This window comes from Zootoca vivipara, chromosome 1 (genome assembly GCF_963506605.1).
Source record: "Zootoca vivipara chromosome 1, rZooViv1.1, whole genome shotgun sequence".
In the NCBI taxonomy this organism is placed as follows: Eukaryota; Metazoa; Chordata; class Lepidosauria; order Squamata; family Lacertidae; genus Zootoca; species Zootoca vivipara.
The window spans coordinates 54,055,312-54,070,346 of NC_083276.1; positions in this window are offsets into that span (position 1 = coordinate 54,055,312).

Genomic DNA, 15,035 nt, shown 5'->3' on the forward strand with positions numbered 1-15,035 from the left:
TTCAGGGTCCAAGGCCTCATAAGTTAGATAAAGGCCTTCCCCCAATCTCTATTCACTATTGGGAATTTTTTAAAAAAACTTTTCCCTACAAGAGAAATTTGTATAATTTATAGGCATCGTAGACCCCTCCTCTCCCAGGGTGCATTAAGCTTGCCAAACTAGAGAGCTATAGGTCCAGGGTTTATTTTTATTTGTGTATGGATGGAGGGGCATCTATAACCAGCGGCAGTCCAAGATGTTTGGCACCTGAAATGAATCACAAAATGCCCTGGCTGCACCATGGAAAAAAGGGGCGTGAAGATCTACATCAGGAACAAGGTGGGGAATAAATATCATCATCGGTAGCAGCAGGAGGGTGGAAACCAGCAGTGCCACCAAGAGGCCACTGTGCAGGCAGTATTGGGGAAAGGGCTGCCAAGGAGGTGGCATATCTGGCCTCCAAAGAGCGTGCTACATCGCTACAGCTGCCATTGGCCCTGCAGGAGGCAGCTGATACATTCCTTGGAAACTGGATCTGCCATCTCTGTGGATCCTGCCACCTGAAGCAGTGACCTCAGTTTGCCTTATGGGTGGGCTGGCCCTGCCTATAACTTAATTATTGATTTACAGAATTTGAAAAAAAAAATGCAGGCAAAGCAGTCTCTACTAAAAACGAAACCTGTCATATTTCAGAAAGATAACCACAATGGGTTTCTAATGAGAACATACCTGGGGGGAAAGTTGCTGTCAGGTTGGTCCAGTGGTTTGTGTTATTAAAGTTGATTTGTGGGAGGAACTGAACTGGATTCACTTTCCTCCCCCAAAGCACTGAAACTGGGCAGTTTTAGGTAAAATCAGTCCCTCTGACTATGAGCTTGACCTGTCAGTCACAAGTGGGTGTCAGAATCATGTGCAGTCCCTGCTCTTGTGCAGGAGGCGCTCATGGCGTTGTGTGATCTTCATACACTACTGTGTGCAACACACCAGTTGTGGGTGGAAGATTTAGTGTTGGGGCTTAACGTGGGGCCCCGTCCTCTCTCTATCAATGCATCCATAGGGCTTTAGTAGGATTGCATACTCAAGACATGCAGGATTGAAAGTGCATCTGCATGTTCACAGGGGTGTGTTTGTGTGTGCACAATGCACATCCTGATTGTGCATGCTCTACTTCATGAAATTATGAAGCTGTAGTAATTACTTTTTTGGCTTACATTAAGAAAATGGACCATTAAATCGGTACTTCATAGCTACACTCAGACTGCATTATATAATAAACTCTTCTATTGTATTTAACTATTAAAGTGCCCTTCCCCACCCCACCCCAAAAGAAGAGAGATCACGAAGGGAGGATTTAATCTGCCCCAACAAGCTTTGTGTTTTCTTCACCACTGTAAATGTTTGAAAAATAATCATGACAGGCAACATGACCAATCCATTCACGCGTCTATGCCCCCATACAATTCCCTTTCAACAAGGAGAATTGCGGGCTTTTATGTGCCACTAATTCTTTTTGCAATCCATTAGCTGTTTGTCAAAGGCTGGCTACAGCTAGAAGGAGCAACTACTTCCCTGTAAAGCTGCCACTAGGGGTTAGCAATCACTTGTAAATTGCAAGGCAGCAAGAAAGCACAAATTGCACAGTCTTAGCCGTGGAAAACGTCGCTTATTTTGTGGCTGCTCTTCAAAGCTATATTGCCTTTCATGAAGAGGGCTAAGCTAGAAAGGGAGGGGGGGGAATGAAAATATGATTTGTTGTGCATCGCTGCAAAAGGAGGGGAAGTGTTCACCTATTTAGGAAGCATTGCCTTGAGTATGTTTTGTATGAATTATTTCACAATCTGATTAGCTAGGATCACTCAGGTACTCAGCCCAGGAAACATTTTCCTCAAGGCTGCAAGGTGAACTTACTTTAAGTAAAGCAGAACAGAACAGAATTAGGGTGTAAATCAGATTTATTAAACTGGTTATTTATTATTAGTTACTTATTAAGAACATCTATATGCTGCCCAATAAAAGTGTTGTTGTTGTTGTTGTTGATTATGATGTTGTTAATATATTTATATGCCGCCTATCTGACTGGGTTGTGTGTTGTGCGCTCTGGGCAGCTTCTAACAAATTAAAACACTGAACACAAGAAGTGTGCATGCACACGAAAGCTCATACCAAAATAAAAACTTAGTTGGTCTTTAAGGTGCTACTGAAGGAATTTTTTTATTTTGTTTCGACTCAGACCAACACGGCTACCTACCTGTAAATAAAACATCAAACATTTAAAACTTCAGATGTCTTCTAAAAGTCAGAGAGTTGTTTATTTCCTTGACATCTGATGGGAGGGCATTCCACAGGGTGGGCGCCACTACCAAGAAGGCCCTCTGCCTGGTTCCCTGTAACCTCACTTCTTGAAGTGAGGGAACAGCCAGAAGGCCCTTGGAGCTGAACCTCAGTGTCCAGGCTGAATGATGGGGGTTGAAACGCTCCTTCAGGTATACAGGGCTGAAGCCATTTAGGGCAAATATATAGCACCTGACATCTTCATTGCTACTATGATTCCTAATTAGCTGGGGTCCCTCTTTGAAGGATAAGGATCCCTAACCATGGGAGAGAATGCACAGAACAACAGCTCATTTGGGGTAGAGGTAAAGGTAAAGGGACCACTGACCATTAGGTCTAGTCGTGGACGACTCTGGGGTTCCGGCGCTCATCTTGCTCTATTGGCCAAGGGTGCCGGCGTACAGCTTCCGGGTCCATGTGGCCAGCATGACTAAGCCATTTCTGGTGAATCAGAGCAGTGCACGGAAATGCTGTTTACCTTCCCGCCGGAGCAGTACCTATTTATCTACTTGCACTTTGACATGCTTTGAACTGCTAGGTGGGCAGGAGCAGGGACCGAGCAACGGGAGCTCACCCCATTGCAGGGATTCGAACCTCCAACCTTCTGATCAACAAGCCCTAGGCTCTGTGGTTTAGACCACAGTGCCACCCACGTCATTTGGGGTACAGTAACAGCAAACAATAATAAAGTAGAAAGAACAATATGTAGGAGCAGTATTCAACTGCCACGTCCCATCATGGACTTGCCTCCTTCTCTCCTGCATGTTCCCTGCATCCTTCACAAATGTACTCCAGAGGGTTGGGGAAGCTCAGATTTTGGGGGTGTACAGGGGGAGGAGAAGGGGAGAACATTCAGTTCCACAAGGAGGGATCTTTGCACTAACAGAATGAGAGTGGTATGTTGGATTCTACCTTTGTTTTTTGTTTTTTGAGGAAATATATTGGGGTCCATGAAAGAACTGCTTTTGAACCCAAAGCCCAAATGAGTGAATATTCAGTTCAGCCTTCCCCTCACCTCAAATATTCTTGCCACAGGGGACATTTTGATGCATGTTGGGAGTAGAGGAAAGGGATCTTCACTTTAAAGCAGCTTGCCAGAATTAATTTTATACAGAAACTTCCTAAATTCAAGTATCGGGTTACTTTTAAATTGACTATTTTTTTAAAAAAATTGTTCTTGCATTACCCAAATACATCTGCATCTGTCTGTCACCCTGATCCTAAGCACATTACTTCAAAATCAATGAGAATTACTTCCAAGTAATATGCTTAGGACAGGAATGTTAATCTTGTTTGTCTCTGGATATACTTTAAAGAGAAATAAGCCTTCCCTTGGGATGCCGTGCCTTCTGTCACCCCCATTAGAAAAGCTGGTGGCCAACAGCTGTGACAGGAGTGCCAACAGCAAGATGAGAACATAGCTGATGATTTCAAGGGCATGATCCAGCACCATCTAGTCAACTGTGTTTTAAGACACACTGATTGTAGGGGGATGTAAATGTTCTTAAACTGTGCTCTAGTTTGCAAGCTAATATGACACCAGGGACATTCTCTTCCAGCTTCATCCGAATTGCCTTAGACTAATTCAGCAGTGAATAGGCATGTCAAAGGTATTGAAAGTGGTGTGTGCATGCTTTCACAGGTATACAGAGATTGGCCTGCTCTAATTTTTGCAAGCAGAATTGAGGGGAGTAGAGTCTGTTGTGAAATGGCCCTCTGTTTTTATTCTGCTGGCACTCACCCACTTCTTGTCACTTCATTCTTCCTAAGCAACCCAGCCAGATGCGCAGGGTATAAATATCATCATCATCATCATCATCATCATCAAGCAACCCTGGGGAACAGTAGCAGGAAGGTAGGTAAACATTATTAAGCATCTCCTACTTCCATAATTGCTGGCCAAGTAATGGTGGCGGTTGTCTTTTTTTAAAACGGAGGACTCTAGGACTGAACTTTTTCCTTGCTGGAAAAAGACACCATAACTCCCTGTAGACTTCTACCCTTTTCCTATAACCCAAGGTGAGTTTCCTCTGCCCTTCAGAAATAGGGATGAGATAGCAAGAGACAGAGTATTGAAAATGAAAAGAAGGAAGGAAGGAAGGAAGGAAGGAAGGAAGGAAGGAAGGAAGGAAGGAAGGAAGGATAAGCCCTTTGAGCATTTTTTAAAAGTTTAGATCTCCTTAAGGATGTGTGAATCTTGAACTGGAATTATGGAAGCTCCTGTTTCATATTTTAGGCAAGCTCCTTCCATGCCAAATAGTGTTCACCCATCTCAAAGAGTGAATAGTGACACAATATTGGTGGAGCAACATTGTTCACCTGACTTCTTAATGCTGAGCATCACTATTTGTTTCTGAGGGAAGAGGGGGATATGGCTGGGAGTTTAACCATCCTAAACATCTTTGCAGAAGCGTATGAAAAGCTTGACCTATCACCCAACATCCAAAAAAACCAAAGTGCTGCACCAACAAGTACAAAACAACCCCTCTGCAGCACCACAAATCCAACTCAGTGGTGTAACATTGGAAAATGTTGATCACTTCTCCTACTTAGGCAGTTACCTTTCCACAAGGGCCAACACCGATGCCGAAATCCAGCATCGCCTGAGCTCTGCGAGTGCGGCTTTCTCCCGATTGAAGTGCAGAGTGTTTGAGGCCCGGGACATTTGCAGGGAAACCAAAATGCTTGTTTACAAAGCTATTGTACTACCAACCTTACTATATGCTTGTGAAACATGAAACACCATCTCCAACTCCTCGAAAGATTCCATCAATGGTGTCTCCAATTTTTTTTTACACATCACTTGGGAAGACAGGCAAACTAGATCAAGGGAAGTAATAGTACCACTGTATTCTGCTCTGGTCAGACCTCACCTGGAGTACTGTGTCCAGTTCTGGGCACCACAGTTCAAGAAGGATACTGACGAGCTGGAACGTGTCCAGAAGAGGGCAACCAAAATGGTCAAAGGCCTGGAAACGATGCCTTATGAGGAACGGCTTAAGGAGCTGGGCATGTTTAGCCTGGAGAAGAGAAGGTTAAGGGGTTATATGATAGCCATGTTCAAATATATAAAAGGATGTCATATAGAGGAGGGAGAAAGATTGTTTTCTGCTGCTCCAGAGAAGCAGACACGGAGCAATGGATTCAAATTACAAGAAAGAAGATTCCACCTATACATTAGGAAGAACTTCCTGACAGTAAGAGCTGTTCGTTGGTGGAATTTGCTACCAATGAGTGTGGTGGAGTCTCCTTCTTTGGAGGTCTTTAAGCAGAGGCTTGACAGGCATATGTCAAGAATGCTTTGATGGTGTTTCCTGCTCGGCAGTGGGTTGGACTGGATGGCCCTTGTGGTATCTTCCAACTCTATGATTCTATGATTCTATTCTATGATTCTAATATCAGTGTACTGGAAGAAGCAAAGATCACCAGTGTTGAAGCAATGATCCTTCAACATCATCTTTGTTGGACTGGTCATGTTGTGCGGATGCCTGATGACAGTCTTCCAAAGCAATTACTCTATTCCAAACTTAAAAATGGAAAGCATAATGCTGGTGGTCAACAAAAGAGGTTTAAAGACTGTCTCAAGGCAAACCTTTAAAAATGTAATATAAACACTGACAACTGGGAAACACAGGCCTGCGAGCGCTCCAGTTGGAGAACAGCCTTTACCAAAGGTGTCATGGGTTTTGAAGAAACTCAATCTCAGGACGCAAGGGAGAAACTTGCTAAGAGGAAGGCACGCTTGGCAAATCCACACCATGATTAACTCCCGCCTGGAAACCAATGTCCCCACTGTGGAAGGACGCGTGGATCCTAAATTGGCCTCCACAGCCACTTACGGACCCATTCTTAAAACCGTATTTATGGAAGACATTCGTACTCGGATACGAGTGATCACCAAAGAAGAAGAAAGAAGCAGAAGAAGCAGTGCCAGAGCAGCACAGAATCAGTGGTGGAGTCAATTCTAGGCTTCCCCTGCTGCACCTGCACCAAGCTCTCCACTGCCTTGTTCCTCTCCTCTCCCTCTCAGAAACAAGCAGCAGTGTCCACCATTAGGAAGCCAGTTGAGCAATGTTGCCCTGCCCCACCAAATGCTCCTATATTGTGTTGCTGTTCACTATTTGAGATGGGTAAGAAGACTGGAGCTTGCTCTACATCTGAATTAGGAGCTTCAAGAATTCCATTTGAAGATTCTGACAATCTCAAGGAGATCTGAACTTCAAAAACAAAAAAGAGAGAGGAAACTTTTTGTTAGTTTTGTGTTTTTGCCAAACCCTGCCTCTTGCTCCCTCTGTGTGAAGGATTCAGTTCTGAATCCTTTCTCATCTCCTGCCTCCTTAACTATCTACCTGCTCATGTGTACGTTAAGGCTATAGCCCAGCCCTGATAGCTGCCACTCTTGTGATGAACAGCTTTCATGTCAGGTGTTTTGGAAGGAGTGGGTTCATGGATCCGTTCATAGTGAGGTACATGGGATGGGGAAGAGCTGAACATGCTGTTAACAAGCTGGCAAATTACAGTAGGCAGGATGACTTACTATAAGTTTGCAGCACGGTACCTTTAATGCTGTGTATGTAGTTTCAGCGATGGTCCCTTTGTACATTTACAGGAAATAGATCAAGAGTTTGCAACTATCTAAAGCACTATGTAGGGAAATAAACTTCCCTCCACTTTTATTTCTCATTTCTGTGGAATGAAATGTTTACCAGAAGACATGACCTCATTTCCCACTCCACCTGCATTTACGGTAATAATTCAGTCAACTTAAGCGAATGTAAAAAATGTGGGGCTGTAAAAGTGATGGTGGCTTTAGAGAAACTTTTATTTGACTGCGGGATCATGGTGCCCTTGAATCTATTTGTTTATGTAGATAAGTGTGGCAATGCAGTCATTTGAATCTCATTTTCATAAATATATTTTAACAGGGAGCACACTCCCTTCTTTCCTTGGAGTAAACAGATACTCTATAAGCATTTTCCCACCCCTTCAAGTTATATATAAGCTGACAATGGCAAGAGCATTCATATTCAAGAAAGTTCATATCCCCTTCCTTTTCCTTGCCAAGGCACAAATAATACACTCAAATAGCTACAAAGATATACAATAACTGTGGTGAAGGGCACTGCTAAAGCTATCTAGCTTTACTGACCACGAAACATTTTGTTTGCCCGGTTGGCATCATTTACCGTGATGAACTGAGCAGAATTAAAGATGCAGCAATACTCCAAAACATATTGTGGATTCAAAAGGGAAACATAGAGAGCAATAATGACTAGTTGAGCTTGTTGGATGTGTAGCAGGAAGAAGGAAGAATCAAGAGGCATAATTCAGAAGCTACACCTCCATAAATGAAAGTAAGAGGAATGGAAAGTAGCCCCCAAAGGCTAATAAAAATATATACAGTAGCTGTCTGCATCCTCTAGTACAGAAATTGCCAATGCAGTACCTTCCAAGTGTTGCTGGACTGCAATTCCCATGAGGTCCAGCCAGCATGCTCAATTATCAAAGATGATGGGAGTTGTGGTCTAACAACTGCTGCATTGGGCATCTCTGCTGTGGTTGATACTGCAAACATTCTTTCATTGTGCTTTTAAAAACCACCCCTTTCTGGAAGTCTGAAGATTAACAAAACCTTTAGTCTACACAGATAAACATATTTTCACCTGTTTCCCAAATTTGCTGCATTAAGACAGCCAAAATAGATCCCAAAGACTCATATGACTCCCAGTACTTTTTTGCGCACAAAACCACTTCCGCATCCCAACGGAGGTGGTGTTGTGGGCGGGACCCTTCTGCACTCTCGCGATGGGGCTGGGAGCCCAGCCCCTCGCGTGCAGGGAATTCCCACCTATGTCATGCCCAGGCTGACCAATAAGGTCGGCTAGGGGGCGGGGCCTCACCCCCTTTAAACAGAGCGGAGGCGGGAACTCTGCCTCTGTTGGTGCTGACCTTTAAAGCCCCATCGTTCAGCCTGGACACTGAGGTTCAGCTCCAAGGACCTTCCGGTGGTTCCCTCACTGTGAGAAGTTACAGGGAACCAGGCAGATGGCCTTCTGGGCAGTGGCCCCCTCCCTGTGGAAAGCCCTCCAATCAGATGTCAATGAGATAAGTATATTAGTATATTTTAATGTTTCTGTTGGAAGCCGCCCAGAGTGGGGTATAAATAAATAAATAAATAAATAAATAAATAATAATAAATATCAGGCAGTTTTTAATGTTTTATGTTTTATGATGTTTTTATATGTGTTGGAAGCTGACCAGAGTGGCTGGGGCAACCTGTTGTTGTTGGTGGTGGTGGTGTGGTGGTGTTGTACAGCTACTGCATATGCTATTCCTGCATGCCATTAATTTCCTTATTATGGATTTCCAAACATTTGCCAGTGTGAGTTTGGCTATCACCTATTTCTGGCCACATCTCCCCACACTTTCCCCTTTTCCTCCTAGTTCCAGGCCCATTATGCACAAACACATCATGCACAGCTGCCCCTTGCTCACATTGGTTGTGTTGCTGCTGCTTACCAGGAAGTAGAGGAGGGGCAAGAGTGAGGCAAGGGGAGTGCAGTGCAAATGCAAGAGTGCTGTGTGGCCTCCACTGCTGCATTTGCATAATTTAAACCTTGATTTCATGTACCTCTTATAAGCCCTTATAAGCACCTGAGGTCAGGTGAGTGTCGATGCCAGACTATGTGGTCTGCTGCTGCTCCAATCCCCAGCACTCAGCTTCAGAGAGGCTTTTACATCATGCTTCCTTCAGGAATCTCTCTTAGGCACTCCGTCTCCAAAAGGTGAGTAATTGCTGTGCATATTTTCTGTATTTTAAACAGTTGGTTGTTGGCTATTTGACCAAAAAGTGTAGTATAAATCTTTTATTAAACAAACAATAAATAATATATCCCCTTAGCTAGTGAAAGTCCCAAATTATTCAACTGCAGTAGCCCAGAAGCAAATAAGGCTTCTGTTAAAAGAGAAAGAGACATTACTTGCCATAGTCTCAAAAGCAATTATTTTTATTTTTATTTTTCTCTGTTGCATATGAGGAGAATCAATATATTGGAAGTGAGAATGATCAATTACTTAAACAACAATAAAGGGGGCAATGAGCTTTGAGCTCGCTACCACCTTTGGTTAGACTCTAGGCACCATTTGTTTATGGCAATGGTGCCCTTTTACCCATTTTAAACTGCCCTTGTCTTGCTTTTACTGCAGCCAATTATTTTTTGATAATTACATGTGTTAAATTATGAAAATAAAGTCCTAGGCAACCTTTTCTGCTAGTAAAACTACTTGTGTGCCACCATGCCTGACTGATTTTCAAAGGACTCTCGGTAATATCTGTTCCAATCTTGTCCATTGTAAATCTACAAGTAAGCGGGTTGTGTCTGTTGGCAAAATTGCAACAAGCCTTTCAGCCTTGTGGACCTACAGTAAGTCTGGTCGCCTTGATCATGACAGCTCAGGCCTTTCTCCCATCACCTATGAGGATAACCAATTTGGCTTTTCACAAGGAATTCACCATGTTTTGCAATGTTTAGATGAAGGGTAAACATGTCAGTATAAATCACATGCTCCATCACTTTTTAAAACAGTAATAAAAAAAAAAATTTTTCACTTCTAAATGGCAATATAGGTCTCTTAGTGGTTTATCTGAGAGTGCAGCTCATTAAACGCACAGTCTTCTGTTGTATGACAGTTCATCTGAGTAACAAGCAGTTTGCATCGATTTTCAAAGTGGCTAAAGGTTTCAATTTTTTATCCATATACTACGGGCAATAATAGCAACACAGAAAAAAACAGCCATGGTCTTAAAATAATTCCGTATGGTGTAGTCTTAAAATAATTCTCTATGACAGTTTATCTTTCTGTAATTAGACACCTTGCTTTTAACTATTGAGCAATGATGCTTCAAACAGAGAAGGCACACAAGAGGTATTGTCCAGAGATTTATTTATTTTTAATGAGCTAGAAGTTCAAACACCATTATTCATTAGTGGCCGGTGTAGTAGGGCAAAGCCCTGGAACTGCCCTCCTGAAAATGGTGTATCTGCATCTTACCTAGATGGGGCCAGAGCTGGCTGGGGAAGTGGCAAGGTCAGGGTTGCACAGATGCACCAGTGCAAGCTCCAGATTGGATCAATTGGCTTGTCCATTCAGCTCTGATTTTGCAGCCACTTCCTTCATCTCTGTCCAAGTAAGCTGTACAGGTGTCAGACTGGGAGGATGGCTCCACAGCTCTGTCCACCACACTGATCAGTATGATTCTCATTGAAATTAAAGTGAATTCCTTGCTTAGCATTTAGGACTGATAAATAGCAAGTGTTTAAGAAAATAGAGAGAATGCCTAAGGCTTAAAGGGAATGATCCCCCCGCCCCAGCTAATGTTATCTAAACCACATCCCAGGCCTGTCTGGAACTTCACTAAGTTGTAGGGAAGGTTTGAATGAAAAGGCCAAAAGTAATATTACTTTTTTGTATTTACTTTCCCCCTTTTAATTCTACCGCTAAATATGTTGATTAGCCTTAACCTTTATGAAGTAAAAAAAAACCATACAGTGGTACCTCGGTTTATGAACACAATTGGTTCCAGAAGTCTGTTCATAAACTGAAGCATTCATAAACTGAAGTGAACTTTCCCATTGAAAGTAATGGAAAATGGATTAATCTGTTCCAGACGGTCCGCGGAGTACTTAAACTGAAGCGTACTTAACCCGAAGCATGGGCGTAATTGGTTCCGGAAGTCTGTTAATAAACTGAAGCATTCATAAACTGAAGCGAACTTTCCCATTGAAAGTAATGGAAAGTGAATTAATCCTTTCCAGATGGGTCCGTGGTGTTCGTAAACCGAAAATTCATAAACCGAGGTTCCACTGTATTGAGGACCTTGATGGGGAAAGGCAGAGAAGGCTATATGATGGTTACAATGTGTCCCCAAGACCTTCAATAACTCCAGAAGCAACATAATGTACAACTTCTTGCTTGGAAGTGTTACTCTCCTAACAGAAAAAGTTAGATATAGCTCCCTGTTGAAGGTATACTTGAAGGCAATGCAGTTTAATGCCATATAATGTGTCAATGACAACAGCTTCAGAACAATTAACAGCAGGGGATATGCTTCCTGACCAAATTGAGAAGGAAATATTGTGATATAGATTTCCATAATACATCAAATAAAGTGAAGATTTATGCATTTAGAATAAGGCCATGAATGAGAATGAATATAAAGTGGACTTACAAGAATGAGAAAATCCATTGCAAAGCATTGTTATTGAAAGGGGGGGGTAGCAATTTGATTAAGCAATAGGCATTTTATAGCAATTACATTATGCATAATTTAAAACTGACGATCTGAGCTAAACAAACAAAGGATGTTTTGTCCATAAGAAAATATAGACAAAAGGGTACGGGGAAGAACCACAATAAGGCATAATAAATAAATATAGAAAATCACTGGGAGTAACCCCAGGAGATTCAAATTGAAGTCTGACAGACACAAATTGTTCTTTCATTAATGAAGATGTATTGCCTTGCTGAGTTAAGAGGAAGCTGTCTTAAATTAACACATATATCCATTATCAAAACAGTGTTCCAGGTCAGCATTTCCATAATGCTCATGGTGTCAAAAATACTCAGTTTCACTGAAGGACAAATAAAAGAAAGAAAGAAAGAAAAAACCTGAACCAAAACAAGGATGGGCATAAGCACAGTTTTCTAGCATTTTTGCCCTATGAAAAACCTTCTTTGCTTTTTTCCAAATGGATGCACAGTTGCTGTCCAAAACTAAATTCATGTTGCCCTAATTTTACTAGCTGTCGAAAAAAAAAATCCTTCCAGTAGTACCTTAGAGACCAATTAGTTTGTCATTGGTATGAGCTTTCGTGTGCATGCACTAGCTGTGTTAGAGGTGTGTGTGTGTGTGTGTGTGTGTGCACGCACGCGCACATGCGTGTGTGTGAGATTCAGCAGGGACAGACTTTGGTTTTTCAAATTTCATCAGCACCATGTGACAGGCCAAAATTTGACGTCCTCTGCATCTCGATTTCTGTTCTGCTGAATTCACTACATCATAGTTGTGGAACCCTGCAGCACCCCCTAGGCTTCGCACCCAGAATCCTTTGCCCTCCCAGGCAGTCTGCACAATATCTTGGTGTGCAGGAACTCTTCCCAATCATCCATAATGATGCCATTCCTTTCTGCTCTTCTTGGTTGACCTGAAATGTGGGTGCTGTTCTCTGCTGAGAACTTAAAGCTCAACACTACCAGTAGTTAAAACACAATCTTGCAAGATAGTTTAAGCAGCTAATGCAGATACTAGCTTATCTGTACCAGTTAATTTAATATCCCAACCTCCAGCATATAAGCGGAAAAATCATTAGTGGTTATTTGGTCATAGAAGCCTCTCTAGACTTGAGGGTAGTATCATTATTACTTCTGCCTACCTTATTAAAGATGATAGTATTGGAAATAAGGAAACAAGCCAAGTTGTCCATAGGAAGTCTTGGAAAAGAGCTGGAGGAAATTGATTAATAGAGAACAAAGTCTTCATAGGGTTTACAGGCAGCACAGAGCAGTAGAAACAGATTTTCTTTCTTAGTGCAATGCAGTTTAAAGATTCCACAGAGAACCTATGTATCATCATCATCATCATCATCATCATCATCATCATCACTGTTTCTTTGTATGTTGCTTTTCTGTGGTGAACCCTGCTCAAAGTGGCTCGCAACATCAAAAATAAATAAATCACAAAATACAATTCCTTGATAATGACAAGACATAATGAAATTTACATCACTCTAATATTAATGCTTAACAGTAGATATAATCGAGGCACCTTGAACATCTGTAGCAACCTTTGTAGTTGGAGTCAGTCAGGGCCCTGCCCTCTCAAGCCGAGTGGAAACAGGCATGAAAGAGGGCAGGGGTGCAGACCTTGCAGGCCTCACTGCAAGATGAACTGTGCAGCCTCTGCACAGATCAATGGACATATGAATTAAGGGAATTTACATATATGTCAAGGCAGGAGTTGGGATCAAGTCAGAAATAATTCTCAGTGTGTCAGTGAAGTTCACTCTTTATTCAAAGAAACAAAACAGCTCAGGCCTAATGATCCCAGCAACTCTTCCCAGTAAGTCTTGTCCCAATGAGGCAGTGATGAGGATTGAAGGTCGCCTTCCACCACTCTCTAAGGCTCCTTTCCCCCCAGCTCCCTTCCCAGCAACCTGAGGCTCATTCATGTCTCTCTTTGCTCTGCCCTCTTCATTCCTTTTCATGCTCTGGGAGACCAGGTAGGAGAGGTGCTGGTCACAGCAGGACATGAGACTCCCAGGCTTCTTCAGCAGCCAGCTCCCATTCCTCTCCAGACTCTGCTTCTGCACCACTCTCTGCCACAGCCTCTTCTTGCTCACTAAACCTTGTTACTTCTTCAGCTTCTGACACCTCCTCCTCCCAGTCTGCTTTCTCTTTTCCCTCTGACCACACATTGTCACCCCACCACCAATCCCCAGGCTCTGAGCCTTCTTCTCCTGGGGGGTTCCCTTTGGAGTTCTCCAGCTGGTTCCTTCCTTCCACCACTCCTCTGCATCCAGCCAGTCCATGACAGTAGATATTGCCCTCTCCTGCCACTAATTTCAGAATCCAATGCACCCATTTGAACATGTAAAATAGCAGAGATTTAGCTTTGAATATGACTATTAACCCAGAAAAACTGTTTGTGTAGGGGAAAAAAACCCTAATATAATATGATAATTGGTGTTACTAACCAAAGGTAATTACAAATGTATATTTGTAGGGCCCTATAGATGAAAGATGGCATATTAAAAGTACTGTGATTGTTATTCCATCCATTTATAATGAAAATGACAAACAAAAGCAGAAATCTCTTTAATCATCATTTCACACAAGTTCTTTTAATATTGACAGACCTTCATCTTGGGAAGGGCATTAGTGCAAGGCTTAACATGAAAATATTACAGATCAATGGATTAGCCCTTCAGGAGAGGGACTAATTACTTTAATGAGAACATTCTAATTAGGCAGGTTTGAACTGATGATTAAGGAATCTTGCACATTTGGAATTTTAATAGGGATGTCAAGGTAAATATGGTAATACATACAGGATTTGTGATATTTTTGCTCAAAAGCTAGGAGAATACATTGGAAGTGGATGTGTACTTACTTTTATAATGGAAAGAGCTGAAGAGACATTGATTTTAATAGGATTAATCATTGGCATCAATGGGACTTACTTCCAGATAATTATGTTAAGGATTGCAGTATCTGATTCAAGGATCATTGAGAAAGAGCCTGGACCTCAGTGAGAGAACATGTTTTGTATGTCAGAGGCCCTAAATTCAATCCTTGCATCTCTGGGTGGTGATGGGGGAAAAACAACAACTCATGTCTGAAAACCTGGGGAGATGCTGCCACTCAGTGCAGACATTACTGAGCTAGGTGGATGAATGGTTAGACTCCACTGCATATTTGGCAATGGTTCCCAAGTGGTTTTCATAGAATCATAGAATTGTGGAATTGGAAGGGACCCTGAGGGGCATCTAGTCAACCCCCCTGCAGTGCAGGAATCTCAACTAAAGCATCCATGACAGGTGGCTAAAGAAAAATTTAATCTCAATAACCAGGATCACCATAGCTCAGATAGACACAGGTCTTTTTATTTCCCTAATCCCCCACAGGTTTAGAATTCTGGACTACCAGGTGCTATATACAGAAGCAAA